The sequence below is a fragment of the Triticum aestivum genome, chromosome 3B, assembly GCF_018294505.1.
Source record: "Triticum aestivum cultivar Chinese Spring chromosome 3B, IWGSC CS RefSeq v2.1, whole genome shotgun sequence".
In the NCBI taxonomy this organism is placed as follows: domain Eukaryota; kingdom Viridiplantae; phylum Streptophyta; class Magnoliopsida; order Poales; family Poaceae; genus Triticum; species Triticum aestivum.
In genome coordinates this window covers 147,553,859-147,578,765 of record NC_057801.1, presented here as the reverse complement: position 1 = coordinate 147,578,765, position 24,907 = coordinate 147,553,859, and the positions used below count along the sequence as shown (strand labels likewise).

The following is a 24,907-nucleotide window of genomic DNA, read 5'->3' as shown; positions in this document are numbered from 1 at the left end:
TTCGCAAAACATTTACAAGACGCTTGTCGGAATGATTCAAACGATACTCCGTTGGAAAGATATCGACGAGGTGCAACTTTTTCATGTAGAACACTCTCTCTAATTCTTTATGGTTTAAAAGGAATTTCGAATTTACCGAAATGCAGACACTCTGTTTTTCACGACACCCAAATCGACGTGCGTACTTCATCCGACTGAAAACCGCACTGCATCGGACGAAAAACCATACTTCATCAGACTGACAAGTGCACTGCATGATTCCTTTTTTGTGGAACGTATTTTTTCCCAAACAAGGTGAAATGCACTTCATGTCGAGTGTTGGTGAGCCGCAATACTATGAAAAGTGAACCTCGAGACTACCGTAAACACGCCGTGACACTACCGAAAGTGAACCACTTGAGCTTTTTCCAAACTCAATATTCTCTACGTGCGTAGACCGGGCGAGTGGATCGCAGGGATCGAGCAAGGGAACTACATCCAATATAAGAAGCGAGCTTCTTTTTGAGATGTTTTTGTTTCTGTATTACCAAGTGAACCACATAGGAATTTAATAGCGACTACTTTAGGTCAAAAAACGCACTTCTTCAAATGGGCAAATGAATTGCATAATTTATTTTTCGCTTTTGTAGTTTTTGGGTCTTTTGGTAGCGACATCTACACGGACGGAGAAAGCGAACCGCACGGTTGAGAAAAATGAACCCCCAACACAATTCCAGATGAGCTGCTTCTTTTAACAAACTCATATACATGTGCCTGAAAAAACAACACAAGGACCACTCAAAAACCAAACTTTTGTTTTTACAAATAAACTGCATTTGTTTGTTTAACTCCCAAACGTCCTGTTTTTTGTGCAGAACAAACTCACACACACATATCAACCCACTCTCACACGCACACACATCAAACCGCGTGCACAACCGGCACGCCTACACAACCTGAGCTGCACGGGATGAGACACCAAACCGCGTGCCTGTGCAAACCGAGCTGCACGGGACGAGCTGTCGGAACTGGACCGTAGACAAAACTGTGGAGATATCTTTTTTCAAAAAATCTAGACTTACGGGCTGGTTACGACATCATCTTACGGACTCCTCCCACTAACCAATCTCTCCTCCCCTTGAATTCAATAGTGGGCCTTGCTTCTGATTTTCCATCCAACCAAAAACTACCACACATGTCCGTAACTTAATTCTGTAAGATGTGGCCCGTAAGTGTAGCAAAGCTCATCTTTTTTCGTCATCACACGATGAGCCCGTGAACTGCAAAAGTTTCTGTACCACACAATGAGCCCAAAACTGCAGTGCACTGACAAAAAATTGCATATATGTTTCTAACTTTTTATAAAGGGCAACCTGGTGCATGTAGCTCCCGCTTGCGCAGGGTCCAGGGAAGGGTCCGACCACTTTGGGTCTATAGTATGCAGCCTTTCCCTACATTTCTGTAAGAGGCTGTATGTTTCTAACTTTTTATACAAAACAAAAATCTGCGAGCAGTGAACCGCCGACGTGATGAACTTTCCCTAAAAATGGAAAACAAAGGGAAAAAGAATTGCACGCACAGGGAAACGAACTGCATCGACACCCTCCCGCAACAAAGATGATGAAGGGGAGGAGCAGCTTGGATCTGCTCAAGTGATCAACCTGAGCAGACCGGAGTGGGGCGACGCCCTGCTAGCCGACGGGCGCCATCTCAACCTCCTGTGGCCGCCACACAGGGGAGCAAGGATGGAGCATCCAGATGTGTATCTGCACAAATCCATCCATCCATCCAGCGATGGACTGCATGCATGCGAGCGAGCTGCACGAACGCGACGGACATACTGCATGCAGGCGAGCGAGCTGCACCAACGCGACGGACGTACTGCACTCCGTCGGGGGCGGACTGCGTGCGCGCCAGGGTGCACTACGGAGAGGAGGTGGGGGCTCGGGGCCGAGCCGGCTGGGCGAACGGAGTGCAGATGCCGGCAGCGCTAGAAGGGAAGGTAGGGTCGGCGAGGGATCCCTCCATGGCCACGGACGATGGGGCTGGATCCAGACGGATCCATCGCAGGGGAGGCGCTAGGATGCGGGGGTGCTCGGCGTGATCACCATCAAGAGGGAGGGGCTGATGGCCGAAGGACGGTTGGACAGGGTAGATCTCCGGTTGCGACACCCGCTTGAAGAGGGAGGAGGTGAGGAGGGCGAGGCAGGACGGCGGATCTAGTCGGGAAAGAAGCTTGCTGGGTGGGGGCGCGAGGGAGGCACGAGATCGAGCGGGGACCGTGCGGGTCGGGCCCGTCAGCGGCAAGTCGCGGCCGCCCCCGCCTCGATCTGGACTGAGCCGTCGTTGGGGGAGGTGGCCGCCCACTACTGGATCCGGCGCGGGGAGGGCGGCTGTGGTGGATGCAGGGATGGGGATGGGCGGCCCGCCGGCGGCCTGGTGGGAGGCGTGGGGGTGGTGGGGCGCCGAGGTGGGTGGTGGTGAGGCGCCGCAGGGGTGGGTGGTGCTGGGGAAGGTAGGCAATGGGATGGGTTACAACGGGGGAGAAGGCGTGTGTTTTGTCCTCTAAATATACTAGTATAACGCCCGTGCGTTGACACGGGCTCTTCAAAATTTATAATCAGTATCTTTCATTTATTATCCCCTCATATTGGATGATTATGGAGTGCTCTAATTAGAAACACAACAATCAAATATTAGGAAATTTCACCGAACGAACAACAACGAATAATACGATATCTATCAAACGAATAAAATAAGGTCATATTTTTGGTCCGTCATGCACTTCTGTTGAAAAGTGCCTATCCCTTTTAGAATCAACCCACTGTTTGCTCGCACGCAAAAAATATACATCTCTAAAGTGGGGAACCGATCGGTGCCAAAAAAAAACTCAAACTCCTATCCAATCTCGACTTCGTGCTCTTCCACTTCCATTGATAAAGATGGGACGTCAAGGGTTTCATCATGATGACCTCGAGCAGCCGCCGACATCCCTCCCCACATCTACCCCTACCCCCTGCTGCCGCTTGCACTGTCCTTGCTCCTCGAGGGAGCTAGGGACACAATGTTCTCTAGGATGGGCATGACCAGATCCACGAGGAGGCCACATTCTTCCATGGGAACCCAACCAAGCACACCACCCTCCGCAACCATCCAATCCCAGCCTAACAAAGTCAAGACCCGCCATCGATCCACAAATCAGGCTCGCCGCATCCAGGTTCACTGCAAGTCTGCGACGAGTCTGTAGTCGACATCTTGACTTTGGCTATCCCCACGGAAGAATCATCGGATCCTGCTTACTTTTACCATCACTTCGTCTCTTCCCAAGGCAGCGACACCACCCAGCCAATCACCACCACCGCTTGCGGCTTGCCTACATAAAATCATATGAGAAATCCCCACGGCGGTGCTGTAAGATCACCTTGGCGACCTCGACAGTGACCGACTGGTCTAAGATCTAAGCTAGCCGCTCTTTGTAGAAACCAATAGAAGTAGGCATGTGACTCAGATTTGTTCTTTGGTGTGCATGCGTTTCTTGCTGCCCACCAGCTCTTGTCTACAACTCGCCTATATCTGTACCAGCTCTTGGTCTACAACTCGCCTATCTCCATGCTCGAGAATCTGGAGTGTAGTAGTTAAAAAAAGACCAACTTTATACTCATTTGATAATTCAACGTGCATGGGCATGCACCGGATGGAATTCACGCTCTATGTAAAATCTGGAGTGTAATGACCGTGGTTGATGAATGAAAGTCTTATTTCCGCAAAAAAGAAGTTAAAGGTGAATATATTCCTCATGTGTAGAGTACAAACAGAGCATATAGTGGTGACCTAGTTCTTTGATTGAGTGAATACATGCCAGTACTAAAATCTTCTAATTTCTTTTGATTGAATCCAAGTTGTCTCTTTTCTTTCGATTCAGCAAAGCTAGTTCGAATAAATAGGATTGTCTATATCTTAACTCCTTTGCCAATTAAGCTTCAAAATTGCAGTCTGATTCAGAAACAATCGAACGATTGTGTCGTTAACTCCAGGAGATTCTCGTTAGATCTTAGGAACGCTGCAAGCCATCATATCATATAAGAATAAGATCGACAATCATATGGACAGATCTTACTACAATCATATTACTACTACTCGCACACTGATATGGACAGATCATACAAGATCGAAGGTACGTAAGACAAGGTCCTCTAGATTACGAAAAACTGTTTGCTTCGCCTCATGTGAGACGGACCCCGAGCTATTCTTCAATGGCGCACCGCGCGCACATATTTGGCGGCGAAGTAACTCGTTATCCTAAGGACGTCCCCGTCAAGCCCGTCGACAGCGTCACCCTTTTCCATCTCCCCGGCTGGACCTCGCCGAGTTTCCACCGTTGACGGCCTGCCGCCGCCGCATTCTGCTGCACGAAGGAGATCAACGATCGGTTTAGACGTGCACGGGTGCAGCAGAGCAGATCGACCGACGGATCGGTTGACAACACGTACCGTCGCAGGCCGCGTGGCCGTGGTGGGGGCGGCGGCGCTCGAGGTGCCCTGCGCCTCGCATTCGCAGGGTGAGACGACGCTCGTGGCGCTGGTGCCGATCTCCTCCTCCGGACGAACGAGGAGCCAGCCGTCCAAGCTGGGCGAGGGAGCCAACGGCGGCCTGCAGCGCTGCCGGCTCGACTCCTTGCAGTAGGCGATCGCGCTCGCGACGGCCTCCTCCCTCGCCCGGGCGGTGCCGTCCTCGCCGGCGGCGACCCTCCCGTCCGGCTTCGTCGCCCGGCCCTTCCGTCTCCCGCGCCCGTCTGGCCGCTCGTCCGCAGCACCGGCGCGCTGCAGATTTCTGGCGAACCTGCGCAGGCACCGCCTTAGCGCGTGGCCCTTCCGTGCGGCCGTGTCACCGCCCTCCCTCACCGGTGAGCGCGCGCTGTTCGACGAGCTGCTTCGGGCGCCGAGCAAGGAGGAGGAGGTGGACGACCTCGACGCCGGGGAGGAGCCCGGGTCGGAGGCCACCTTAGCGTCGCCAGGGCCGAACGCCGGCGACGAGGAGCTGCCCTGCTCAACGCTCGAAGCGCCATCCGTGGTCGCTGCCGTCGCCACGGCCGGCGCCATCGCCGCCCACACGGCGCACGGGAACATCCACGCCATGACGACCTGGAAGAAATGCATGGTGATCGGGAGCATTGGGGTTTGCTTGCAGGCCCTTGTGCACGTAGTACGTCCTTGTATATATATACACGTCGCGATTACGATCGCGTTCTCCTCCGACTCCGGCGGTGGTTGCAGGGGGGGCACGGCGGCGTCTGCGGGCGCGTGATTTCCGAAATCCGAGATGCCACATCGAGATTGCCAAAATCCTGTGGCTAATCTATGGAATACTCCGGCGGTTCCTTCCATATACGGAGGGAGTACTAATTACTGCACGGTTTAATTACTCGATCGCTGATTTATCGGATGAGCTAGTAATGCGGACGGATCGCTGATTTATTACCATATTCGATATTTCCCAAGTTATGGCCTTACCATACGGCCTGGATTGATAGCCTTTGGGGTAATTTAAATTTATTACCATATAATTACCATATTCAAAATTTCCTGAGTTATGATCTTACCATACCTGGATTGATTTATTACTATACGTGGATTAATTATGATTGATTACCATAAATTACCATAAATACGTTGGGTATTGCCGGTTAGACGAGAAAAGAGAAAAACCGGTGGGAGGGGCTGGTGGGAGGTGGGACGAAGAAAAACCGGTTGAAAATAAACCGGTTAAAAGTGGGGGGGGACTATTCAACCAATTCGTCCATTAGGAGTAGAGATGTGTGTGTGTGTGTGTGTTTTGTCCTCTATAGCATTCACTTATAGTATGTCTTCAAGTTGCTATTTTCTGAACTAAATGAATGTGATCGGACCCTAACCCCTTCTGTGCTTATCCCTCAAATTCTTTCTGTCTTTTCATATGCATTCTATTGACACGTGTCGAATGTCTTCACTGTGTCCTTGTCAACTGAAGATATAGAAACACACATTTAAAATTGTTTTAATGTTCTTATCCCTTTTGCCTGAAAACCGAAGAAGCCGGAACAACCACCCGACAAACCAGGCGCGCATGGGATCGTGGCACAACCATCGATAAGTTGCATGCGTGCCACATGTCCACCAGATGTGAATCGCCAGGGGCACCTGCGTAATAATGCAACTTTAGCAGTCTAGTATAATTTACACACATATTGTATTGTACTTTCATGCATACATACAAATAATAATAGAATGTATTAAATTAGCAAAACAAGTAGCATTGGTATTACCCTTAAAGAATAAAGAAAATAAAAAAATAAAAAGTTTCACACAATTAGCATAAAAATGCACTTTTTATAATATGTAGAATAAATATATGAAAGTGAAGTTTGAGTACTCGGATGTAATTTGTACGTGTAGTACTTGTATGTATACATTTTCACGCACTGAACATCGAAAAATACACATAAAGAAATAAAGCTCAACTGAAAATTAAAAAATAAAAGCATACACATGCAGAAAACAAAAGTAAACACATGAAAAAAGAGGATACACACATCAAAATCCAGCCCAAGAAGGAAATCGACTGTCCCAAAATAGGTGTCAATCGAATCCAAATAGCCCAGTACCACTAGCGAAATGTGACAGAAAAAATAAAAGCTACACAAATCTTAAAGCACAATCCAAGGGTCAGAAAATCGATTGACCACAAAACAAAAATTCAGCTGACTGAAATCTAGCTAAAATGGGTTTGTAGCCTCCTTGACTCCGAAGTTATCATTGCAGTTTTCTTTTTGTTGCAACCTTCACGCCAATGGCTGCACCATCCATGTTAACATGGTGTCTTTTGTTTGGTCATGTGATTGCTTGAATTATTTTCTGTATGCTCAGTCCTTATTTACGATTTTTATTTTGAAGACCAGTTCAACCAGGAGACAATGGATTTTAATCATTGAAGTGAAGTTACCAACATGGCATACAAGGTGGCACAAGATCTATGAAAATGGTATGCTTGACATAGTAAAGAAGGTACAACACATTCCACATTATTTTTCACCTCAGTAGATAGTTCTATTGTTCACATGTTTGTTTAGGCTTCCAGGGCAGTGGATAACACCATCAAGAAGTCTGAAGACATTTTTGGATGAGGGAGTGGGTATCGTTGACCATTATTATCCCTTATTTATTTTGAGAGAATAATCGAGTCTGCTAATGCTGTTGATATTGTAGATATGTTTCAAATTCTCTCGGCATGATGTTAGAAATTTAGAATTCTAGGTTAGTTTGGTGGCATCGGTTTCCGTCTTCATCATGTGTTAATCTAGGCCATGAATGCCAGTTTGTAGCAGTCTCTGCATAAAATCTCAAATCGGAATTATGGCGAGCAGCTTATATTTAGGCACAATAGGTGGACATGATAACATGCAGCTATAGCACGTCAAACATGCATCGATGCATGTAAAAAGGGCGAAAACAACATGCTACCATTAATGGAAAAAGACACACAAGAACATGCAACCATTACACAACTTACATTTCATAAATATTTTACATCATACGTACATCAATTCATTTTTTCTATTTCATCAAAAAATATATATCAAACTATTCCCGCAACAACATGCGGAGTATTATCTAGTTTTCATAATCCGATTGTGACTCAAACAATTCTCAGCACATGGCCACCTTAGAATTGAACACGGGTACGAGGATGATCGTGGGCCGATGGATCATGACCTGCGGCATTACTGGCACCAAGAATACTGGAGCCGCCTGGCACACCGGATTACTCAGCTCTGCTGGCCGGAACGCCGCGGCGTGGGGTTGTGTATGTTGGGTAGCTCTGGCTGCGGATGTCGACGTAGTGGTGATCAAAGAAGCCGCGCCATTTGTCGAGTCTGCCGTCAACAATGGCGACGACGCTATCCCCCGTGCGAAAGCAGGGGCGAGCGGCGGCTTGGAGGGCGCCGTGCCAGCCGTCGACGTCTTGCACAACGGATTACTCAGCTCTGCCGGCCGGAATGCCGCAGCGTGGGGTTGTGTATGTTGGGTAGCTCTGGCTGCTGATGTCGACGTAGTGGTGATCAAAGAAGCCGTGTCATTTGTCGAGTCTGCCGTCAACAAAGGCGACGACGCTATCCGCCGTCCGAGAGCAGGGGCGAGCGGCGGCTTGGAGGGCGCCGTGCCAGCCGTCGACGTCTCGCGCAATGGATTCGGCGAAGTCGTGATCCGCGGCACGGGAGAGGGAGCGGGAGCGGCCAGGCCCTGGGAGGGCCGCCCATCAACGTCGGCCGGCTTCGCCGGCAACAGAGCCGGCGACGTCGCGCTACGCCGCATGGGAGCTGGTTTTCCGAGGGCCTGTGAGGTCGGCGACGGGGCGGCGGCGGCGTCGCGGAACAGGTAGACCCGGAACCGGCGCGTGTTCTGGTCGTTGAACAGCCGGACCTGCAGATCCCGGTAGAGCAGCATGTCCAGCATGTCCCGCAGGTCCTCGTCCGTGTCCACGTCGCAGAGCGAGTTCAGCCCCTCGCCGGAGTAGCAGTACTTGAGGGAGAAGTCGGAGAAGCCCGCGCGCGCCGCCAGCAGGTCGCGGAAGCCCCTCGTGTTGACGGACGAGACGACGTTGAGGAGCAGGTGCTCACCGTCGACGTACCTCGGCGGCTGACCCTGGGCGCGCTCGATCCTCCCGCCGTAGCTAACCATCAGCTTCACGCGGCGCTGCTGGTCGATTGCCATGCTCTGTGCCTGTGCGCGGCCTCGCCCTTCTTCTCGCGAACGGGATTCCAATGATCCGCTGGGTGGAGCTAGACTGGAGGGGGCCGCGCGTTGCCGTCTGACTTATATTGGTTCACCTTTGCCCCTCCGAACGAGAGACGGACCCGGACTCATGACAAAACGACAGACGGACCCGGACTCAGGACTTGGATCGTGCTCCCACATCGCACTTGGCGGCGCGACACCGATCCCCTTCTTCCTCTGTTCTCCGCCCTCCACCCCTGTTTCCGTTTGGTTCTTGCACTCTCCGTTCCAGTCTCTGCTCTGATCTACCTCCCTGGCTCATCTTCCTGGCCATCTGCTGCTGTTCATCCTCTTCCGCTGCTGTTCCATCTCTGTCAACCATCTCCATCCCTAATCCAAATCTGCTCAATTCAAATCCATGATCCGCTGAAGCCTTTCATTGATACGGATAAGGAGATCATCCCTTTGTTTCTGCGGGCAGAGACCATGGATTTGTCCTGTTCATGGATGATACGGCCTCTTCTGTTGTCTGTCATCGGCATCCTTTGTCTTGTTTTTTTTCGAAAAGGGGGACTCCCTGACCTCTGCATCAGATCAATGCATACGGCCACTTTTATTAAAAAGTAAATAGGTCTCAACAAGGTCTTAACGTCTTCAAACAAAAGCAACAGCTAGCTCACCTAGAGCGTCAGCTGTAAAACAAAACCCAAAAGCCACAACCGGCTGGCACAATGAAAGATAGGTAAACTAAATGTCTATCCTATTACATGATCGCCATCCAAACCGGTTGAAGATATTCCGCGCTACCGTCTTCCACCGGACAGATCCAGTAACCAAACGCTCTCTGGCCTCCGTCGGAGTGAGTAAGGACCACATACGGATCAGTGCTGTAGCCCGGAATAACACCTGCAAAAAATGAATATTTGTTGTTCTGTTAAAAGCCAAATCATTTCTGCAATTCCAAATTGCCCATAACAACGCGCATACTCCTACACGAATGTGTCTGGCTGTTTCGGACTCTACCCCAACAAGCCACGCCCCAAATAATGTGTTGACCGAAGTCGGAGGAGTAATGTTAAAGGCAATTTGCACGGAGCGCCACAGCCCTTGTGCCAACGGACAGTCAAAAAATAAATGCTTGATTGTCTCATCCCGATCACAGAAACTACACCTAGTAGAACCTGTCCAGTTGCGCTTAACTAGATTGTCCTTTGTTAAAATCACTTGTTTATGCACAAACCACATAAACACTTTAATCTTCAAAGGTACCTTAACTTTCCAAACCTCTTTGAAACTAGGGATCACAGTAGAGTTAATGATATCGATATACATCGATTTAACTGTGAACACCCCAGATCTAGTCAGCTTCCAACATAACTGATCGGGCTGAGGAGTTAGCTGAACCTCCATCAGTCTACGGACCAAGTGAAGCCATGCTTCCCATCGATCCCCTACAAGCACCCTCCTGAACTGAATGTTGAGAGGAATAGACTGCATAACCGTGGCAACAAGAGCCTCACGACGCTGAACAATACGATAAAGGGACGCATATTGGGTCGCCAACGGTGCGTCACCAAGCCACGTATCCTCCCAGAATCGCGTAGCAGCACCATTACCGACAATACATCTCGTTCTGTTAAAGAAAGCGGCTTTGATCCTCATGAGCCCTTTCCAGAACGGCGAATCCGTAGGTCTCAGAGTAACCTGGGATAAGGTCTTTGACTGCAAATATTTACTACGTAAAATCTGTGCCCACGTTGCCTCTGTCTCAGAAGACAACTTAAACATCCATTTACTAAGAAGGCATCTGTTCTTGACTTCAAGATTTTCAATACCAAGGCCCCCTTGGTCCTTAGGTCGACAAATAATATCCCATTTGGCCAGTCTGTACTTCCTCTTAAGCTCATCACTCTGCCAAAAGAATCGAGATCGATAGAAGTCCAGCCTTTTCCTAACCCCAACTGAGACCTCAAAGAAGGATAAGAGAAACATAGGTAAACTCGTGAGCACCGAGTTGATAACAATCAGCCTGCCACCATAAGACATGAGTTTTCCTTTCTAGCAACTCAGTTTCTTCTCAAACCGATCCTCGATGCACTTCCACTCACCATTTGTTAGCTTACGATGGTGAATGGGAATACCAAGATACGTGAAAGGTAAAGCCCCAACTTCACAACCAAACAACCGTGTATAAGCCTCTTGTTCATCTTTGGCTCTACCAAAGCAGAACAACTCGCTTTTATGGAAATTAATCTTCAGCCCCGACAATTGTTCAAACAGGCATAACACTAACTTCATGTTCCTCGCTTTTGCCAAATCATATTCCATGAAAATGATTGTATCATCAGCGTATTGCAGGATGGACAAACCACCATCAACTAGATGAGGCACCAATCCCTCCACCTGACCGGCCTCCTTGGCCCTCCCAATCAGGATCGCTAACATATCAACCACAATATTGAACAGAATAGGCGACATAGGGTCGCCCTGTCTCAAGCCCTTGTGAGTTTGGAAGTAATGACCTATGTCGTCATTTACTTTAATTCCAACACTTCCTTTTTGCGTGAATGCTTCCACCTGGCGTCACCAAGTTTCATCGAAGCCCTTCATTCGCAAAGCCTGTTGAAGAAACGGCCATTTGACTTTATCATAAGCCTTCTCGAAATCCACTTTGAAAATAACACCATCGAGTTTTTTCGTATGAATTTCATGTAGCGTTTCATGAAGGACCACAACCCCTTCCAGGATGTTCCTGTCCGGCATGAAAGCTGTTTGAGAAGGCTGCACCACGGCGTGCGCAATCTGTGTGAGCCTGATCGTCCCAACCTTTGTAAAAATTTTGAAACTGACATTCAGAAGACAGATAGGCCGAAATTGCTCGATTCTCACGGCCTCTATTTTCTTAGGCACCAGGGTTATTGTTCCAAAATTAAGTTGGAAAAGCTGCAAATGTCCCGAGAACAAATCATGGAACATCGGCATCAGGTCCCCTTTAATAATATTCCAGCACTTCTTACAAAACTCAGCCGGTAAACCATCCGGCCCCGGTGCCTTGTTACATTTCATCTTGGAAATGGCCTCGAAAACCTCCTTTTCCGAGAAAGGGGCAGTTAAGATATCGTTCTCCACAACAGTAAGTTGAGGTACATCTTGAACCCTAGACTCATCCAGGGACACACAGTTCTCCTCTGGTGGTCCAAACAATCGTTTGTAGTACTCAGTAATATAGAGCTTCAGGTTATCCTGACCGATAATTGTACCCTCATCTTGTTCTAGCTAGAAGATTCTCTTCTTCTGATGTTTGCCATTGGCTATCATGTGGAAGAATTGAGTGTTCGCGTCCCCCTGGACCACTTTTCGCACCTTGGCACGCAGTGCCCACTTTAATTCTTCTTCAGGAAGTAACTCTTTCAACCTCATCTCAGCCTCATGCTTGATATGAAGCTCGGTGGCTAACAAAACCGTAGTTTCTGCTTTTATATCTAAGGTCTGAATAAGGGTAAGGAGCCGTTCCTTCTCCACCTTATACACTCCACTTAGATGTTTTGCCCACCCACGTAGGAAACTTCTGAGATGCCTAATCTTATTCTGCCAGCGCTCAAGCGCATTCCTACTGCCTGCATCCTTAGCCCATTCTCTGGCTACAAGATCCAGGAAGCCTTCTCTTTCAAACCACGCAAGCTCAAAAGAGAACAAATTCTTGTTACCCGAGTAGGTAGCCCCACCAGAGTCAAGCAACAGAGACGTGTGATCAGAAATCCCGCGAGAGAGAGCCTGAACAGCTACAAAGGGAAACTTCTGTTCCCAATCGACACTAGCCAGACACCAGTGCAGAACTGGGCAATAGCACCGGTTCGTAAGGCCCTTTAGTACCGGTTTCATAACCGGCACTAAAGTGTGGGCACTAAAGCCCCCCCCCCTTTAGTACCGGTTCGGCAGGAACCGGTGCTAAAGGGCAACCACGTGGCATGAGCCAGTTCCGAGGGCCTGGAGCCCTTTAGTACCGGTTGGTAAGACCAACCGGTACTATAAGGTTTGGAGGGTTTTTAGTTTTATGATTTCTTTTTCATTTAATTTTATGTTTCCATTTTAATTCTTTTTCGTTTGCTGGTATTTTACGATACTACACATTGTACACGTTATGCATATATATATATATATATATATATATATATATATATATATATATATAGGGAAAATCCATCCTACCACCCGGTGGTAGTTACCCCACATGTCTCATATACTACCATGTGGTACTATATATACTATTTTATTATTTTAAATATGTTCATATACTATATCTAAGATATTTCAAAGCAAGTTAAATGAAAAAATTGCATATGAGCCCATAGTTTTTGTTATATTTGTAAAATACGTACATATTTGTACGTAAAAGTGAGCATACTCAAAAAATTATACATACTACCTAAAAATTAGTATATATATACTACATAATCATTGTTATATACTACATACTACACGTACGTACTCTCGGTTCCGACAGATACTACATACAACATACAAAACGCAAGTGGTGGTAACTACCACTGCTTGTAGGAAACATTTGTCATATATATATATATATATATATATATATATATATATATATATATATATATATAATTTTCTAGTAGAACCAATCATGCATATATATATCATCAATGTCTCACAAACCACCATATTAATTAATTCACACATACACACATGTATAGCTATATACAATTTCTCCTACATATGCATGTTGCCTTCGGAGCCAGTGGCATTAGCCTAATTGGTGCCTTCGGAGCACGATGACAATTGGAAGTGGTTTTCATGGGGGCGGTAGCGGGTAATAGTATTCTCCCTTCGGATTTATGACCTGCTCGAGCAAAAATCCCGCTATTTCCTCTTGAAGTGCTTCTACGCGCTCTGTTTCTAGGAGCTTCTCCCGCACCTCTTTGAACTGTTAAGAAGGAGATCAATATGCATGTGTATTAGTTGTGTGACTAGACATCGATAATGGTGTAAAAATTGTGAATAGTGTTCTGACAAGCGTACCCATTCCTGTCTTTGAGATCTGCTCCTTTCGGACGCCATCATGCGAATGTTCTCGCAAACGCAGAATGCACATAGATCAGTCCCCTGCGCCTGCTTCAGGGCCTTTACGAGAATGGAATTTGATCAGATAATAATTAATCAAGCATGATAATTAAAGAGATGACAGCTAGCTAGCTAGCTAGTACTACTTAATTACTTACCTTGGGTCAAAACCATTGAAGCTTTTTTTTCCATTCGCCTTCCGTGACGCTGATGAACCATGCCCAAGCCCTGCCCGCCGACAAAGAAAATGAATAAAGGGGTTATTAAATAGTTCATATCATGAAATGACGAACTAAATAGGCCAAGATATATAGTTAATAATGATTGAAATTACCTGTTGACTATCCCAAACAAGATGTTATAGTCAGTTTTAACTTTGAGTAGTGAGTCCAGTATTTCAACTGTTCCGTCGTCAACTTTAATGATACACAAGACCCAGTGAAATCTGCATGCACACACGTTTGCATGTCTTAATTAAGTGGGCATATGTAAGGAAAAACATGTAGCTAGCTAGTAGGCAAAAACAGAGAATTTGTAGTACAAGACAGTGTGACTCACTGGAAGTTGTAAGGAAGTAGTATATATTCATTGTATTTGAGGCGCTTCGAGAACTCTAGCATGTTGTCCTCTACGTCCTTTTGATGATGTGGATTTATCCGCCATGTGTATTCATTAACGGTGTTTGGGTCAATGAACCCAATGCCAAAGCGTCCACCTTTTCTCATTTCATACATCTTCATCCTGCATAATACCACAGAAAAGAATATAGTGAGGATAATTACAGGTAATGATTGATCAAAAGGATCACTACAGCTAGCTTGAGACTTAAATTACAGAAAGAAATCACTTACAGACAATAGCAACTGACGATAGATTTGTCGAGTGCGTCTTGATTGTATAACTGAAACAGTTCAGAATACTCAACGGACAGAGCTTTCTCATGGAAGTAATGCTCCTCCTTAACATTCACCATGAGGGACAATCGATTTGAAATCTTGGTAATGTTCATGTACCATTGATGCAATTCATACATTCTCGTTGGGAGGTTCTTGACCTTGTCTGGCTCGACCAAAGGTTGGCCCCGGACATAATTTCCATTTTATTTCATCCTCTCTAAGCACATGCATGGGCTCGATCTCGAGGAGTTGTCCAACAGTGATGTTGAGAACTTTAGCCTGCATTATATGGTCCTTGGTTATTACCACATTGCCCACCTCGGGAACGTAAACTGTTTGCCCACAATAATATTGGGCGCGCGTACTGTCACGTGTTGTTGGCACAACAAGCGAGGGGATCGATTGCGCCGTCTGTTCTCCCACTGGGGAATGGTTTTCTCGCATTTTTTGAAAGCTGCTTGTTGTTTGCTCGATCCCGAGCTCGCCTCCTTATGTAGACGTGCTCGATTTAACTTCCTGATGTGGCGCTCATAGTCTGTGTCAACAGGCTTCGGAGCTGGTGGTTGAGCCATACGAATGAAGTGGTCAATCGTTTCCTCAGGCACTTTCTCCCTTGGCGGCGGTTGCGGTTTCGGTGCAAAATGGGCTTCCACCTCGGCCTTCGATATGGCTGCGTTTTCCTCCTCGGACTTGTCATAAGGCCTCTGCGGAAGAGGCGTGAGGCTTGGACCATATTTATATCGCTTGCCTCCGCCTGTACTTCCTGTACTACCTCGACTCGTACCGCTACGCACCATAGCTGCGGGGTGTCTCTTCTGCGATTGTTGAGGCGGCGGAGACGGCTGACGGGGCTGAGTTGGACGAGGAGGAGTGGCCTGAAGCTGTGCCGGACTTGGAGGAGTGGCCTGAGGTTGTGTCGGACTTGGAGGAGGAGTGGACGTCTGACGCTGTGGCGGACTTGGAGGAGGAGGAGTGGCCTGACACTTTGCCGGGCTTGGAGGAGGAGTGGTCTGACACTTTGCCGGACTTGGTGGACTTGCAGGAGCGGGAGTCTGCTGACTCGGTGGCGGACTTCGACGAGGAGTCGACTGACGCGGTGTCGGTGGCCTTCGAAAGATGATGCAATCCTTTTTCCATAGGATGATACGATGTTTGGCCTCTCCAAGAAAGCACTCGTCGTCACCTCCAGGAATGTCAAGCTGTAGCTCCGAATATGGTGGGTCCACCACCTCATCAACCAAGACACGAGCATAGCCCGCTGGAATCGGGTTGCAATGGAAGGTTGCCTCTGGGGGATTTGTAAAAGCAACGGCGTCCGCCACCTTCATGGATATGTTCGTTATTTTGACGTGTAGCTCGCAGTTAGTGTTCTCCGTGATGTCATCCACGGGGTATACCCAGCATTGCATCATCCGGGGCGGAACCCACGCTGCTTCTCGGCATGGATGGGGCGGTGCTATCCAATGCTGGATCATCCGCTAGCTGCTGCAGCTGCTGAGACCCCCTTTGCTGGGTAAGTGAGTCGATCTGCTCCTGCTGCCGCTGGAATTTGACTGCCAATTCCGCTTGACTTGCTTCTAGGCCTTGAAGGCGTTCATAGTCCCGCTTCCTCTGCTCCTCCTCCATCTTCCTCTTCTTCTCCTCCGCAATCTTCTTTCTCGCACGGGTTCTGTAGTCGGTGTTCCAGTCTGAAAACCCCTCATACCACGGAATAGCGCCCTTGCCTCGTGTTCTTCCCGGGTGTTCAGGATTTCCCAGGGCACCGTAAGCTCGTCGTTCTCTTTGTTGGGCTGGAACACCCCCGATCGTGCCTCTTCTATTGCAACAAGTATCGCATCGTCGGCTCCCTTTAGACTTGCCTTCGTCGAAACATTGCCTGTCTTCGGGTCCAACTCCCCCCCATGCGCATAGAACTAAGTCCTGCACCTGGGGGGCCAGCTCTTAGTAACCAGAGTGACACCTGCATCCTCCATCTCTTTCTCAGACTTATCCCACTTAGGCATTGCCACCGCATAGCCACCTGGCCCCAGCTTATGGAACTTATCCTTTTTTTCGGCATTCTTCTTGTTTATTCTCGACCGTTCCTTAGCTAATTCCGAATCCTTGAATTTCATGAAATCGTCCCAATGAGCACGTTGGTTCTCTAGTGTTCCCTCGAATACTGGAGTCTTCCTTCCTCCCTTGACGTACTTGTCCCATTCACGATTCTTGTGGTTCTTGAATGCAACCGCCATCTTCCTAAGAGCAGCGTCCTTGACTTTCTGCACATCTGCTTTTGTGAAATGACCTGGTAGGGTGAAATGTTCCATGAGAGTATCCCAAAGCAGATCTTTTTGATTCTTGTCGACAAAAGTAACATCTGGACGTGGCTTTGCTGGCTCTCTCCATTCTTGAAGTTTGATCGGGAGTTGGTCCTTCACAAGAACTCCACACTGACGAACGAACTTGTCCGCAATCTTCTTAGGCGCTAATGGTTCGCCATTAGGTCTGACTGCGTCGATATTGTACTTTACGCCCTCCTTCAACTTTTTGTTCGGGCCTCGTTTCATCCTTTTGCCTGAAGATTTGCTCGATCCGGATGGCTGAAAGAACAAAGATCGATTCGTTAATATATCTTCAAGTCATTTAAAACATGTGATGATCACCAGATGCCTGCTTATATAAATATACCTCGCCGGTCTTTGTTGTTTCAGGATCAACATGTTCTTCGCCATCGTCATAATCGTAGTTCATGACTTCATCAATTCGGTCGTCGCGATCGAATATCATATCACCCTCTCCGGTGTTGTTTAGAAATTCGGAGCCGTCATAATCTTCTTCTTCATTCTGATCATCATTTGGCCCGCGTATCATATCGAACATGGTCTGTTCTCCCTCTCTGTCGGTATTGTCTGCCATAACTTTTATTTAACTAATCCAAAAGAAATATAAAACAATTTAGTATTCAAATTACATCGTCTCGAATAATATATATAATCTCGAATACATCGTCTAGAATAATAGATATAATCTCGAATACATCGTCTCGAATAATATATAATATTGAATAGTACATCACTGGCTAGGTAGCTAATTAAAGATCGAATACTACAGAAGAATCTAGGACACTCGCGGTTCCTGCGGTGCGGGTGGTGGACACCCAAAGAGAAGGAACCCTCATAGGATCATAGCTGAAGTGAGATCCCTGAAGAAACTGCCAGGTATTGGAGAACCTGCCGCCTTCTAACGCAACCATGTAGCGATGGACGTGCTCGTCCTCCTCCCTGACACGGCGACGTACCACCTCCGGCGGGGTCGGGTCCCTCCGCACCGAAACTGGCCCACGCGAACGCCACCAAACGAGATCAGGGTCGACGACGGGACCCGGGGCTGGGTTCCTCATCAAGCGGCGCGCCCCTCTAGGCAGCACCTCCCAGTGCCAGCCCGGCGGAGCCCAGTCCCGGACATGGGTCAGCCGGACATTGTCGCGGACGGGTCGACGGCGAGGATGCGGGCCGGGTATCATCGAGAACAAATACTAGCTATATGCCCGCAAAAAGTAACAATTTTTTAATGATTGGATTTTGATAACTAAAATTTCTAACATTTCTATATAACACTAATTATGCTATCATTGCATATGTCAAAAATCTATATACTATTTCATACTAATTAAGCATCTAACACTAAAAACAGAAAACACAACTTCTATACATCCATTAAAAAACTGAAAAACAACATTATATAAAAATATTCAACACTAATTATATCCATCTAACATGCATTCATACATATATAATAGGGAAAAATAATAATCTAAATAATCTAAACTAATTAAACATACAAAATACGTATATACTAATATATACATGCATTAATTCATACATATGTACGCGCGTGTGTGTGTTCATCATGCTTGTGTGTGTGTGTATGGGCTCGGGGAGGGGCGGCGCCCATGGTGGCCGCCGGGGGCGAGGGAGAGGGGTTAGAGGGGGAGAGCTCACAGCGGGGCGACGGCAACGGCGAGGCGACGACCGGGGGCGATGACGGGCCGGGGCGTGACGCGGGGGCGGCGACGCGGGGACAGCGCGACGGGGACGGGCCCGGGGCGGCGACGGAGACGAGGGAGGCGACGGGGATGGGGGCGGCGACGGGGACGGGGCGGCGATGGGGACGGGGGCGGCGACGGCGACGGCGTCGATCGATCGGGGCGCACGGGCGGTGCTTCAATGGGGAAACAGAGGAAGAAACAGAGGGAGAATGAAATTTTCGCAAGTGTTGTATATATAGGAGAGGCCTTTAGTACCGGTTGGAGCCACCAACCGGTACTAAAGGCCAACTTTGGCCAGGCGAAGAGGCGGGAAGACGAGGCCTTTAGTACCGGTTGGAGCCACCAACCGGTACTAAAGGGTGGTCTTTAGTACCAGTTGGTGGCTCCAACCGGTACTAAAGGCCTCGAGCTGCCACCTCGAAGTTTAGTCCCACCTCGCCGGGCGAAGGGCAGCCGCACTGGTTTATAAACCCAGCCGCGGCTACCACTTCGAACTCCTCTATATAGCAGGCTTGTGGGCCTAAACTCTGCGCGCTGTCCTGTGAGTCTGCTTGGCCTTTAAGGCCTGTAATTACACACATGTGGCCTATCAGGCCCACAGGGCAGTGCCCCAATTTTTTTATAGTTTTTTTCTTTTCTGCTTTATTTTCTTCTATTTATTTTTGCGTAGTTTTTTGTATACTTTTTTTCTGTTATATTTATTTTCTTCTATTTATTTGTGAGTAGTTTTTCATCTAGTTTGCCAAAATTCAACATTTTCAGAGTTCATTTTGTAGTGATTTTCAATTTCACGGTCATTTTGTAAACGATTGAAAAATAGCAAATATATTTTTTTTCTTTTCTGCTTTATGTTTTCTTCTTTTTATTTCTGAGTAGTTTTTTCTTTTCTGCTATATTTATTTTCTTCTATTTATTTCTGAGTAGTTTTTTATATAGTTTTTTTCTTTTCAGCTATAGTTTTTCTTCTTTTCTGCTATTTTTTCTTTTCTGCAAAACTTGATGGTCAAATTTTGGAGTTTTAATTTAAAAAAAGAAATGTCGACGTGCAATTAGTTTTTGCCATAACAGAAGAAGTCCGGAGTTGTAATAAGTTATTAAAAATAAAAAAGAGGTGCAATGCTCGTTAATTTGCTTCAAGCCTTTCGGAATAGTGTAAACTGCACTGCGCATAGTGCAGTCTACCATATTCCTGAAGGCTTGAAGCTAAGCAATGTGAGCATTGAGCCTCTTCTTCATCGTCTCTGCACTCAGGGCTTATAAACCGCTCCTAGTCCCTCTCACTTCATGAGGTGGGACTAAAAAACAGCTTACGTCTGGTTCATCCTTGAACCGGTACTAAAGGTGCTCGTGGGGCCCCAGCCTTACCTGACACAACCTCATTAGTACCGGTTCGTGGTACGAACCGGCACTAAATGGTGATGGTGGGGACATAGCCTGACCGGAGGCTGACACAGCCTCTTTAGTACCGGTTCGTGGCATGAACCTGTACTAAAGGTTCGCCACGAACCGGTGCTATTGATCGCCGCCACGAACCGGCACTAGTGTACACATTAGTGCCGGCTGAAATTCCAACCGGCACTATTGTGCTTCACATTTGACCCTTCGCCACGACCCGGTACTAAAGGGGGTGCGCTGGCGCAGGTGCGGTGCGGCAAGTTTAGTCCCACCTCGCTAGCCGAGGGGCGACCGCACTGGTTTATAAACCCCCTTGCAGTCGCTCTCTCGAGCTCCTCTCCAAAGCAGGCCTACTGGGCCTACGTGTTCTTTGCTGCCCTGTGGGCCCACTTGGCCTTTGCGGGCCTGCATCCTGGCCCAACAACAGGTTGGGTTTCTAGTCGTATGCAGGCCGCTCTGGCCTAGTAGGCGGGCTTTTTTTTATTTTTTTTGCTTTATTTATTTTTGTGTTGTTTTTTGTGTATTTAGAGTTTCTTTGTGAATATTTTTGCTTTAGGTACAAAAAATTACAAACTTTCTGTTAGTGCCCGTAGTTTTCAAATTTGAATAGTTTAAATTTTGAATTATTTGAAATTAGTGTGAATCACTAGTTTGTGAATAACTTAACTTTAAAAATCAGTAAAGGCATGAAAGAATTTGTTTGCACATAAAATTTCTTCGCGTTTCAAATGCCAAAACACATAACTACCCTAACTATTACAGAGATTCCCCTCTGGGTGTGAAACATAGAAGAAAGTGATGATAGTGAAGCCGATCACATCCCAGATCTTTGGGTGTGAAACTTTTTCTTCGCGTGTGTCCCTTTGCGCCGTAACCATGGAAAATCTTCATCATTTAACGGGATGCTCGGGTCAATATTCACTGTGAATGGAGCAATTTCATCAAACTTTTCATAATCTTCTGACTTGTCTGTCTTGTCATCCACTCCCACGATGTTTCTCTTCCCAGAAAGAACTATGTGCCGCTTTGGCTCATCGTACGATGCATTCGCTTCCTTATCTTTTCTTTTTCTTGGCTTGGTAGACATGTCCTTCACATAGAAAACCTGTGCCACATCATTGGCTAGGACGAATGGTTCGTCTGCATACGCAAGATTGTTGAGATCCACTGTTGTCATTCCGTACTGCGGGTCTTCCGTTACCCCGCCTCGTGTCATATTGACCCATTTGCACCGAAACAAAGGGACCTTTAAACCACGTCGATAGTCAAGTTCCCATATGTCCTGTATATAACCATAATATGTTTCCTTTCCCGTCTTGGTTTCTGCATCAAAGCGGACACCACTGTTTTGGTTGGTGCTCTTCTTATCTTGGGCGATCGTGTAAAATGTATTACCATTTATCTCGTACCCTTTGAAAGTCATTATATTCGAAGATGGTAACTGGGACAGCAAGTACAGGTCATCTTCAATAGAGGTGTCATGCATGGTACGTGTCTGCAACCAGCTGGCGAAACTCCTGGTTTGTTCACGTGTAATCCAGTCATCAGACCGCTCCGGGTGTTTGGAGCGTAGCAAATTCTTGTGTTCATCCATATACGGAGCCACCAAGGCGGAATTCTGTAGAACTGTGTAGTGTGCTTCAGTGAGAGAATGTCCGTCCATACATATTATTTGTTCCCCTCCTAGCGTGCCTTTTCCATCCAGTCTGCCCTTATGCCGCGATTCAGGAACACCAATCGGCTTAAGGTCAGGAATAAAGTCAATACAAAACTCAATGACCTCCTCATTTTGATGGCCCTTGGAGATGCTTCCTTCTGGCCTAGCACGGTTATGAACATATTTCTTTAAGACTCCCATGAACCTCTCAAAGGGGAACATATTGTGTAGAAATACAGGACCCAAAACGTTAATCTCTTCGCATAGGTGAACTAGGACGTGCGTCATGATGTTGAAGAAGGATGGTGGGAACACCAACTCGAAACTGACAAGACATTGCACCAAATCATTCTGTAACCTTGGTATGATTTCTGGATCGATTACCTTCTGAGAGATTGCATTGAGAAATGCACATAGCTTCACAATGGCTAATCGAACGTTTTCCGGTAGAAGCCCCCTCAATGCAACCGGAAGCAGTTGCGTCATAATCACGTGGCAGTCATGAGACTTTAGGTTCTGGAACTTTTTCTCTGCCATGTTTATTATTCCCTTTATATTCGACGAGAAGCCAGACGGTACCTTAATACTGAGCAGGCATTCAAAGAAGATTTCCTTCTCTTCTTTGGTAAGAGCGTAGCTTGCATGACCCTGATGTATGCCGTCTTCTCCGTGCATACGTTGCTGGTCCTCCCGTGCCTCAGGTGTATCTTTTGTCTTCCCATACACGCCCAAGAAGCCAAGCAGGGTCACGCAAAGATTCTTCGTCACGTGCATCACGTCGATTGCGGAGCGGACCTCTAGGTCTTTCCAATATGGCAGGTCCCAAAATATAGATTTCTTCTTCCACATGGGTGCGCGTCCGTCAGCGTCCTTCGGAACAGGTTGTCCGCCAGGACCCTTTCCAAATATCACCTTCAAATCCTTGACCATATCATGTACATCAGCACCAGTACGGTGGCGAGGCTTCGTCCGGTGATCCGCCTCACCTTTGAAATGCTTGCCTTTCTTTCTTACGGGATGCCTGCTCGGAAGAAATCGACGATGTCCCAGGTACACATTCTTCTTACAACTATTCAAATATATACTGTCGGTATCATCCAAACAGTGCGTGCATCCGCGGTATCCCTTGTTTGTCTGTCCTGAAAGGTTACTGAGAGCAGGCCAATCATTGATGGTCACGAACAGCAACGCCTTTAGGTCAAATTCTTCCCCCATGTGCTCATCCCACGCACGTACACCTGTTCCATTCCACAGTTGTAAGAGTTCTTCAACTAATGGCCTTAGGTACACATCAATGTCGTTGCCGGGTTGCTTAGGGCCTTGGATGAGCACTGGCATCATAATGAACTTCCGCTTCATGCACAACCAAGGAGGAAGGTTATACAAACATAGAGTCACAGGCCAGGTGCTATGGTTGCTGCTCTGCTCCCCAAAAGGATTAATGCCATCTGCGCTTAGACCAAACCATACGCTCCTTGCGTCATCTGCAAACTCCTTCCCGTACTTTCTTTCGATTTTTCTCCACTGCGACCCGTCAGCGGGTACTCTCAACTTTCCGTCTTTCTTACGGTCTTCTCTGTGCCATCGCATCGCCTTGGCATGCTCTTTGTTTTGGAACAAACGTTTCAACCGTGGTATTATAGGAGAATACCACATCACCTTGGCAGGAATCTTCTTCCTGGGGCGCTCGCCCTCGACATCACCATGCTCATCGCGGCTGATCTTATAGCGCAATGCACCACATACCGGGCAAGCGTTCAAATCCTCGTACTCACCGCGGTAGAGGATGCAATCATTAGGGCATGCATGTATCTTCTGCACCTCTAACCCTAGAGGGCAGACAGCCTTCTTTGCTTCGTACGTACTCTCGGGCAATTCGTTGTCCTTTGGAAGCATATCCTTTATCATTACCAGCAACTTTCCAAATCCCTTGTCAGATACACCATTCTCTGCCTTCCATTGCAGCAATTCCAGTGTGGTGCCCAGCTTTTTCTTGTCACCTACGCAATTCGGGTACAACAATTTTTTGTGATCCTCTAACATGCGCTGCAACTTCTTCTTCTCCAAATCACTTGCGCAGTTTCTCTTTGCATCGGCAATGGCCCGACCTAGATCATCAACGGGCTCATCTGATGCCTCTTCTTCAGCTTCTTCCCGCATTGCCGGCTCAGCTTCTTCCCGCATTACCGGCTCAGCTTCTTCCCCCATTGTTGTATCATCGTATTCAGGGAACCCATGGCCAGGATAGCTGTCGTCGTCCTCTTCTTCTTCATTGTCTTCCATCATAACCCCTCTTTCTCCGTGCTTGGTCCAAACATTATAGTGGGGCATGAAACCGGACTCAAACAGGTGGACGTGAATGGTTCTTGACGTAGAGTAATTGCGACCATTCTTACAGCCAGCACATGGACAAGGCATAAAACCATCCGCCCGCTTGTTTGCCTCAGCCGCAAGCAGAAAAGTATGCACGCCCTCAACGAACTGGGGAGAGCATCGGTCATCGTACATCCATTGCCGGCTCATCTTCATTACACAACACCGAATAGACCAAATTAATACAAGTTCATACATAAAGTTCATACAACACTTAAATGCAACAAACAAATAACTCTCTAGCTAAAGCATTTAAATGCAACAACAAATGCGATCAAGATCGCAACTAAGGTAACAATTGATCCAACAGCATAATGATACCAAGCCTCACTATCGATGGCATATTTTCTAATCTTTCTAATCTTCAAGCGCATTTTCTCCATCTTGATCTTGTGATCATCGACGACATCGGCAACATGCAACTCCAATTCCATCTTCTCCCCCTCAATTCTTTTCAATTTTTCTTTCAAGTACTCGTTTTCTCTTTCAACTAAATTTAACCTCTCGACAATAGGGTCGGTTGGAATTTCCGGTTCACATACCTCCTAGATAAAAATATCTATGTCAACTTGATGGGCATAATTTGTCATAAACACGAAATGCAACAAATAGTTTTAAAAGAGAATATACCACATCCGAATCATAACAAGGACGAGGGCCGACGGGGACGGATATCAAAACCATGGCACTATGTATAACAAACAACGTACGGGTAAGATAATTATTATACGAGTAACTATATATCCAA

At 47.1% G+C, this 24,907-nt stretch overlaps 1 pseudogene; it reads right to left on the bottom strand.

Moving 5' to 3' along the window:
* Positions 1 to 7,643: 7,643 nt before the first annotated feature.
* On the bottom strand, positions 7,644 to 8,782 carry LOC123065066 (uncharacterized; annotated as a pseudogene).
* Positions 8,783 to 24,907: the final 16,125 nt, after the last annotated feature.